At 29.8% G+C, this 7842-nt stretch overlaps 1 long non-coding RNA gene across 1 annotated transcript; it reads right to left on the reverse strand.

Annotated features, from left to right (window-relative positions):
* Nucleotides 1–2062: 2062 nt before the first annotated feature.
* Nucleotides 2063–4111, reverse strand: LOC149032519 (uncharacterized). Its single transcript, XR_016176653.1, has 3 exons — nt 4003–4111; nt 3790–3901; nt 2063–2979 (listed from the first exon to the last, which is right to left on the reverse strand). It is a non-coding gene; the product is annotated as an uncharacterized LOC149032519 (long non-coding RNA).
* Between the last annotated feature and the right edge of the window lie 3731 nt (nt 4112–7842).

Below are 7842 nucleotides of genomic sequence, written 5' to 3' on the forward strand. Positions count from 1 at the left end.
CACAGGTGGACCAAAGGAGGACCATAAAGGAACAAGAAGTGGACTTGGTAATGTAGGATAGTATAAAATAATTATTTGTATAAATAAAATGAAAATGTGTATCTTTATATAATTCTCCTTTTAGCATCGAACGTGTTTGATAATTATTTTTAATGTATTTTCTTTATTTATAGATTCCATGGTACAACTTATAATTGTATACTCTTTTTAATTATTATACTTTATTTTATGGAGATTGAAAATTATGTATATAAATGTATATAGATTGTATTTCTATAAGTTGAAGTTATTCTAGGGTGTGTTAGTTTTAAGTATCATCGATGATTTTATTGAATTTCTTTTCAGATTACACTCCTTGTCTTTCATTTTGTATTTTTTAATATTGAAATTTTTCTCTGGTATTTTCGATAATAATTTTAACGATTTTTCGGATGGTACTCTTATGGTGGGGCCTAAGAGTTAGATTCATTCCTTTGAATTGTATTCGGATGTAAGCATCTTTAGGATGCACATCCCTCTTAGGTCTTCAGAAGCGGTTACCTCCTTGTGGTTAGACCTGGGCAATGGTATTTTACTTTCCATGTAATGTTTATCATATTTTTATATGCTGTACATTCCACGGCAAGTGAAATCTAGCTAAAGACCGCTTACCATAAACACTATAATTGTAATTAGTTTCTTTTAACTTCCTCATTTTTTTTGTATTCCTTTCCATGATTCTTCTTATCCATTCCATATATAGAAACTAATTACATTATAATGTTTTTTTATATATTTGTATATTTTTACAGGCACTACGTGAAACAATAAATAATTGTACAATGTACGAAATAACAGCTACAATTCTATTACATTATTTCACATGTTAGATTTCTGAAGTTTTATTTCCATTTGTTTCGTGTATCATATTCATCCAATTACAGTGATTATTTACAATAATTTTCTCGTATTACAAATGAAAACTTAATTTCGTTCAATAATTTAATCTTATACAATTTATTCCTTGTTCGCAGATCAAACTATCATCTCATCTTTTAGAATTTTTATACAAAATTTTATCATCAAAGTAAAATAATCAATGCCTAACTTGTTATGTTTAAATATTAATTTAATTTATAATTAGATCACAAAGCAAGTTACATTATATTTTTCTAATATTTTTAATAATTACTGTATTTACGGTTATGACTACGACGAGACTGTGACTAAAAAAACATAACGCAGGATAATTAATCGCTATTCCAACATGAAACATGAAACAATTTCATAATAAAGCTATGAATCTTTTTCTCTCTCTCTCTCTCTCTTTCTCTTCTACTCATCATTCTTCCTCTGTTTGATACTGGTTGAGAGAATAAATTAAAAAAAATAAAATAAAAAATGTTGCAATGCTTGCATAGTCACGGGAAAAAATGCAACATCGTTGGTTGCAATTTTATCGAGCTGTAGTTTTATATGCGTGTGTGTGTATATGCGTACGCGAAAAACCAACTATGCATTAACGGATGAACGGTAAAATGTGTGTGAGGTAACGTTATATAACCTGTGCTTATTTATTTTTCAAAGCTTTTTAGTACGCGTCAGCGTACCAACCCCCAGGACAGGTAGAAAGAGAGAGGTTAATCTCGATATGAAATAAAGGAGATGCATGTTCGAATAACAACGACGATATGATAATTTTTTGAGGATGCTTTTATTATCATAGATCGTCTTTAATCTTTATCAGGATGTAAGTTTCTCTGAAGGTTCTTTTCCTTTTTTTTTATTATTTTATATAATGAAAAACAAACGTTATAAAGGAAAGTAATTTTCCTACAAACTTTTATATTGCATTATATTGAAAGATATAGATGAAACCCATCTTTTCAAGAGAGAGAATGTTGTATGATAAATTAACAAGATTTGTTTTTTTTTTCACATTTCAATAGCAAAAAAAATAGCACAGAGGGTAGAAGAACAGTTTTTTAAACTCTTCCAATGATTTTATAACTATAAATGTTATTATTATTATATAATTATATATTTAAAAAAACATTATATATAATAATTACAGATATTTGATTATAAAAATGAAATTTAAAGTGTTTCAGAATAAAACTAAATGTTGCATATGCAATAAAATTAACTACTGACCAATGACACAATTTCCAAATTTTATTTATGTCAGTTCTACGAATAGCTGCATTAATTATTTCTACATGTAAGCATTCAAACTTAAATTCTAATTGATTATTATAATTAAAAAAAAATACCATTTATTTCGGAAATCGTAACAAATTTAATATCAGTACATATACTTTAATACCATTTGTAAAAAAAAAAAAAAAAAGAAAGAATTACTGCAACTCTCGTATATCTGTAATGAATGAAATTTTAAACGACAGAAAAGAGAAAAGAGAGAACATAGTATTCAATTCATCAGCACTAACAGTAAAGTGCAACCATTGCTATTTACGGTTCAAATAAAATCAACCTTGTTTCTAAACTGCACCTTGATAGTTGCAATTAGAACGTTTGTTCTACACAAACACATCATATGTAATTATTGTAATAGTAAATATCATATGATTTATTTTAATATTTTACTTATTTTAAATAAAAATAAAAATAGATAAATCAATTATTGATTTAATATATTTTTTTTTATGTAAAAAAATGTTGTTTTTTTTTTCAATCTATCTAGATGAATGTTAAATAAAAATTTATTTAAAAAATGTGCACGTTCAAAAAAAAAAAAAAAAAAAGAAGAAGAAGATGAAGATGAAGAAGAATGAAAGAATATATGAACCCAAGACTCGTACATGTTTGTATTCGGTTCGTTGTCTCGTAATTTATCGACACCCTCTTCTAGTTCGTAAACAACGTGTCATCGTTGTAACCTCTTCATCGGTCAACGTGTTGTTATTGACGACGCTCTTTCCACTCAACCCACTGGAACTTAATCACTCGTGTGCTTGCATCGAAGGTATATACTGTAAACTAAATGAATAAAATTGTTATCTGTTTTCCATCCGAGAAGATTACGAAAACATGTTGCTCATCGTTCTCGCGATAAACTAAATAAATAAAAAAGAAAAAAAATTAAAAAAATATATAAAAATTTGATTAAAATATCTTTTGGTTAATAATATTTTCAATGAAATATTCTTAAAGAAAATTTATTGAAGAAGGATAATATATTTCAAATAAATGTTCGTTCAATGGTTCGAATGTTTCCAAGATAATGATCTCAAACATAATTCTAGAATATTTGTTACGATGTTGTCAGGAATATATTGCATCCCCTATTTCCCAATTATCGAAACCAAAATCCTATCTGAAATTAATGGATACACTTGAGAATGAGAAAATTACCCATTTAAGATGAAAATGAAATTAAAATAAACGATTGATCTAACCATACAATAACTAAAGTAATTAAAATAATATTTAAAAGAAAAATACGATTTTTCTTAACATAATTCACAAAGAAGAAATCCCACAACGTTTTATTTTACATTTACGATTGCAATGCATACATTGATTTACATAAAAAGAAAAAAGAAAAAAACGAGATTCATGTCGAATTTCCGCATGAATTATCTTATGAAAAAATAAATTAATAAAAACAGAAGGGGAAAAAGAGTACCAGAGTGTACGTTTGTCATGCAAATTTAGTTGGAATTCTTGGAAACCTTCGATGCCCAAAGCACAGACGAAGAAACCTCCACACAGGGGTATGGGTATGGGTATGGGTGTGGGTGGAGTTGTTTCAAATGTAATGTAAATCTGGATAGGAAGAAACGTTACCAGAATTTCTTTTAAAGTATCTCGTTTGAAATTTAAGACGGTGTTTGATGTATTTTTAGTATTTTGACCTCTCGGGTAAAGTTCATAAAATTGGATTTGCCAATAAGTGCAACTAAAAAAAGAGAACACTCGTTAGAAAAAAAAACTTAATAATAATAATAATAATAATAATAATAATAATAATAATAATAATAATAATGCAATATTATTTACTTTATGCTCTTTTTTGAAACTTCCTCTCTTTCTCTTTCTCTTTTTCAATGACCGCAAAGGTGGAATAATAAAATTCATCGACTCTCAAGTGTCTCGGAGTACATCAAAGCCAATGAGAGAGGGACTGTGGAGCCTAACTGTACGCGACGTTAAGAGAAAGAGGATGAGGATGAAGAGGAGAAGGTGGAGGAGGTGGATGAGAAAGAGAAGGGGTGGATAGAAAGGGTAGCAGGGGTTGTCCGACTAAATGTAGCGTATAATTTAGACAGCAGCTGTGCCATGCGACAAATATAATTCGACGCATCAATCTGCGGCTTCGTAGGGCTCGAACTTTCAAATGAAAAGAGGGTAAAGGGGTTGAGGGGTAAAAAGAGAGATAGATAGAGAGAGAGAGAGAGAGAGAGAGAGAGAGAGAGAACAAAGTGTTATAGGAAAGCCGATACTGAAAGCGAGTATGCGAACCTGAGTGACCGTATATCCGATCAACGACAGACGATTCTTCTTCTCGAGTTAAGCATTCCAGTAAAATATTAGGTCTATGTTAAAGTTTTAGATCATTTTTTTTGTTGTTTTTTTTTTTTATTTCCTTTCAGGAATAATGATTTATAAAGGTTTCTCTAGGGTTTTGTCCTTTTTGTGCAATCGTTTGTATATTTGCATATTTGTTTCTTTGCTTGTTTTTTATTTATTTTAATAGATAAAATTCGTAAATTGTACAATTAAAATACAAACATTATTTTTAAATATATAAATTTATGAATATATTAAAAAATTATTATTTTTCTAGTGAAAATAAAATGGTTTTTTTTTTAAACTATGTAAAATAAAATATAACATAAAATGTGTTTTACGTGTCTATTATTTTTCGGTAAAAAATGTGTTACGGTCTTGGTCTATCTTTTTCTATGATTTCACGTTTTTTTTTTTCATCTTATCTTCACTCATTTCCAAGACATAATAATATTTCACCAAACGAGAAGAAACATAATAATTTTTTTTCTTTTTTTTTTTTATTAATTACTTTAATAATATTTGTGAGAATAATTTCAACATGGATTGATATTTGGTGATAATTTTCCATGTAAAGTAATTTGATCGATCAGTAGGGTAAAATTCATTTGATCGACCTAATCATTTTTGCCTCGTTGAAAAGACGGGTCCGATTGTATTGTAAAGAAAATAAAAATACATTCAATATCAGGGAACGTGACCGGTTTCTACTTTCGAAGCCTAAACATCTTCCAAGAGAGCCTTTGATACGAGCCAGTTGTAATAAAAACGATGACGCCATACGTGTCGAAACGCATTACTCCGTTTCAGAGGGTGAGTCAAAGCACTATTAAATCATCGAATAGCAATTTCAAATATGAACACATTGTATATATCACGTACGTGTAAAAAACCCATAGTACATTTATCGAACTAACGATGAAGTATTATAGTTTTACTATTTTTTATTATTATAATATTCTTTGATTCTTTTCTTCCTTATCATACCTAAGGATAGAATTTCTTTTCAACGATTTTACTATCGTTCGAAGGGTTCATGAACCGCAAATTAGCCCTAATTTAACCCAGAAAACAAGCTTAGATTATTTATTAATTTTTTCTTGAAAAAGTACTTCACAACTATCTCATATAATTAATGTCGTAAAACCTCCTCATTCATGACTGAATATCAAAAAGTTCGAGTATTGAATTTTATTTATTTTTGTTTCTTTTTTTTAACTTTTGATTACAAAAAAAAATACACGTTTTTATTGACAATAAATGAACGTAAAATTCAAACGTAATAATTGAATTCTTTTATTATTAATATTTAAATGTAAAACATAAATATTTCAAAATACAAAACGTCAGAAAAACTATGATTATGTCATCAGATAGATAGATTGCAACAATTTGAGATAAAAAAAGAAAAGATGTAAAAATGAAACTGAAGATTAAACTTTGAGAGAAGATTTTCATTGGTCAATGTAACAAACAAACAAAATGTTAAAAAGAATGATTCCACATTAGATAAAGATTTTGTCCAAATTTTCGTGAGATCATGTTCGTTGAATAGAAGTTGAAGGTTTGTTGAAAGGGCCTAAAACGTAAGTAAGTAAGTAGTATGAAATGAAGGGCCATCGTGAAACGGGTTTCTACATAGGGAAGAACTCGCCCTCAAGGGACGCATCCATGCGAATAGGTTTCTCGTCCTCGATGACTGTTACTGCGCGTTGGCATAAACGAAAGGAGGATGTTCGTAGGAAGAACAAGAACTTGCACCTACGTACCTACCTTACCCTTACCCTTATCCTTCGCAATACCTTTTCACTCTTCTCATGTATATTCCATTCGTAGTTGTACACAAGCAACCTCCCCCATAAGAGTAAAATAAACATCTACATCTATTATATGACTTTTTCTCTAATACGTGACTGTCATTTTATTTGTAAAAATAATTAACCTGATTTTATATTCTGTCTCTTCTTTCTCTTTCCTATTTCATTCATTCTTTCTTTCTTTTCTTTTTTTTTAATCAAATTAAAGAAGAATAATCCAGGCCACGTTCTAGTGTGACTGTATGGAAAAATGTAATTTTTGCGTAATAAAGTAAAACGAATTTTCTCGAATGAAAAGCTCTCTCTCTCTCTCTCTCATGTTATTTTTTCTTTTTAATATAAAACATGAAGTTTTTTTCTTTTGCATGTATAAAAAATATATAATACGTACGTGTATAGACATTCTATTCGTATATGGGTGATAGATTAAATAGCACAGTTTTGTAAAAGTAAAACGAGAGAGTTCGTCTTTTGGAAAAGGTTTTTTTTATTTTTCTCTCTTAACAAAAAGTATCCAATAATTTCGATAATTTGCTCATTGACAATTAATTAACCAACGTTAGTTAAAGAGAAAAGAGTGCTTGATACTTTTTTATTCACAATCCTCGATAAAAAAAAAAATAAAAAATAAGAGAAACGTTAATGAGAAAGAATTAAAAAAAATGAACAAAAAAGAAAGAAAGAAGAGAAATTGAATTGAAAGGTACTGGGAATATTGAATATCGTTAATAAATACGTACATTTTGTTCCATTTAAAAAGTATCTAAAAGTAGTAGACTCGAGTGCTTAATATTTTATCCCATGGTTGGAGAGAGGGGGAAAATATTATACAATTAAAGTTTCATGACGCGAGTAAATAGTTTCACGCTCGATCGTATCCATACGATCCACGTAGCAGTACGTAATATTATCACGTAATATTATCACGTATATACCCAACTAGGCAAAATCCAATGTGAGAAAGAGAGAGATAGAGAGATATAACGAACAATTTTCGTCCCGTTGTGATTAATTCAACGATTAAATTACTATGCGTTGTTCTTGTCGTTAGGTATTGTCGGGCAACCTCCTCCGCCTCACCTACCACCCTCCCCCTCCCTACTATTTCCCCTACTCAAACTCCGAACTTGGGTACGATAATTAACACGATTACTAACCCGTGCTTCTTTCCAACGTATGCATATTCACGAATGAGTTATATTTCTCACCCCCCCAAACCCCTACTCCCACCTCCACCTCACTCCAACCCCCATGTTTTTGCGAACGATTGTGCAGACTATATTTTCCTCTCTCTCTCTCTCTCTCTTTCTCTCTATCTCGTTTTAGATTTTCACTAATTGCAAGACAAAGAGAAACGTATCTATTATACGTGTAAAGAGAAAGAGAGAGAGAGAGAGAGAGAGAGAGAGAGATGTTGAATATGAGAATGAGAGAAAGAAAGATAGAACGAGAGGATGCAGCAGTAGCAGCAGCAGCACCAGGACGACGACTAGGACGATTATTATACGGTTAA

This window comes from Polistes dominula, unplaced genomic scaffold (genome assembly GCF_049000335.1).
Source record: "Polistes dominula isolate Pdom_NZ unplaced genomic scaffold, Pdom_raw_medaka contig_23, whole genome shotgun sequence".
Lineage (NCBI taxonomy): Eukaryota > Metazoa > Arthropoda > Insecta > Hymenoptera > Vespidae > Polistes > Polistes dominula.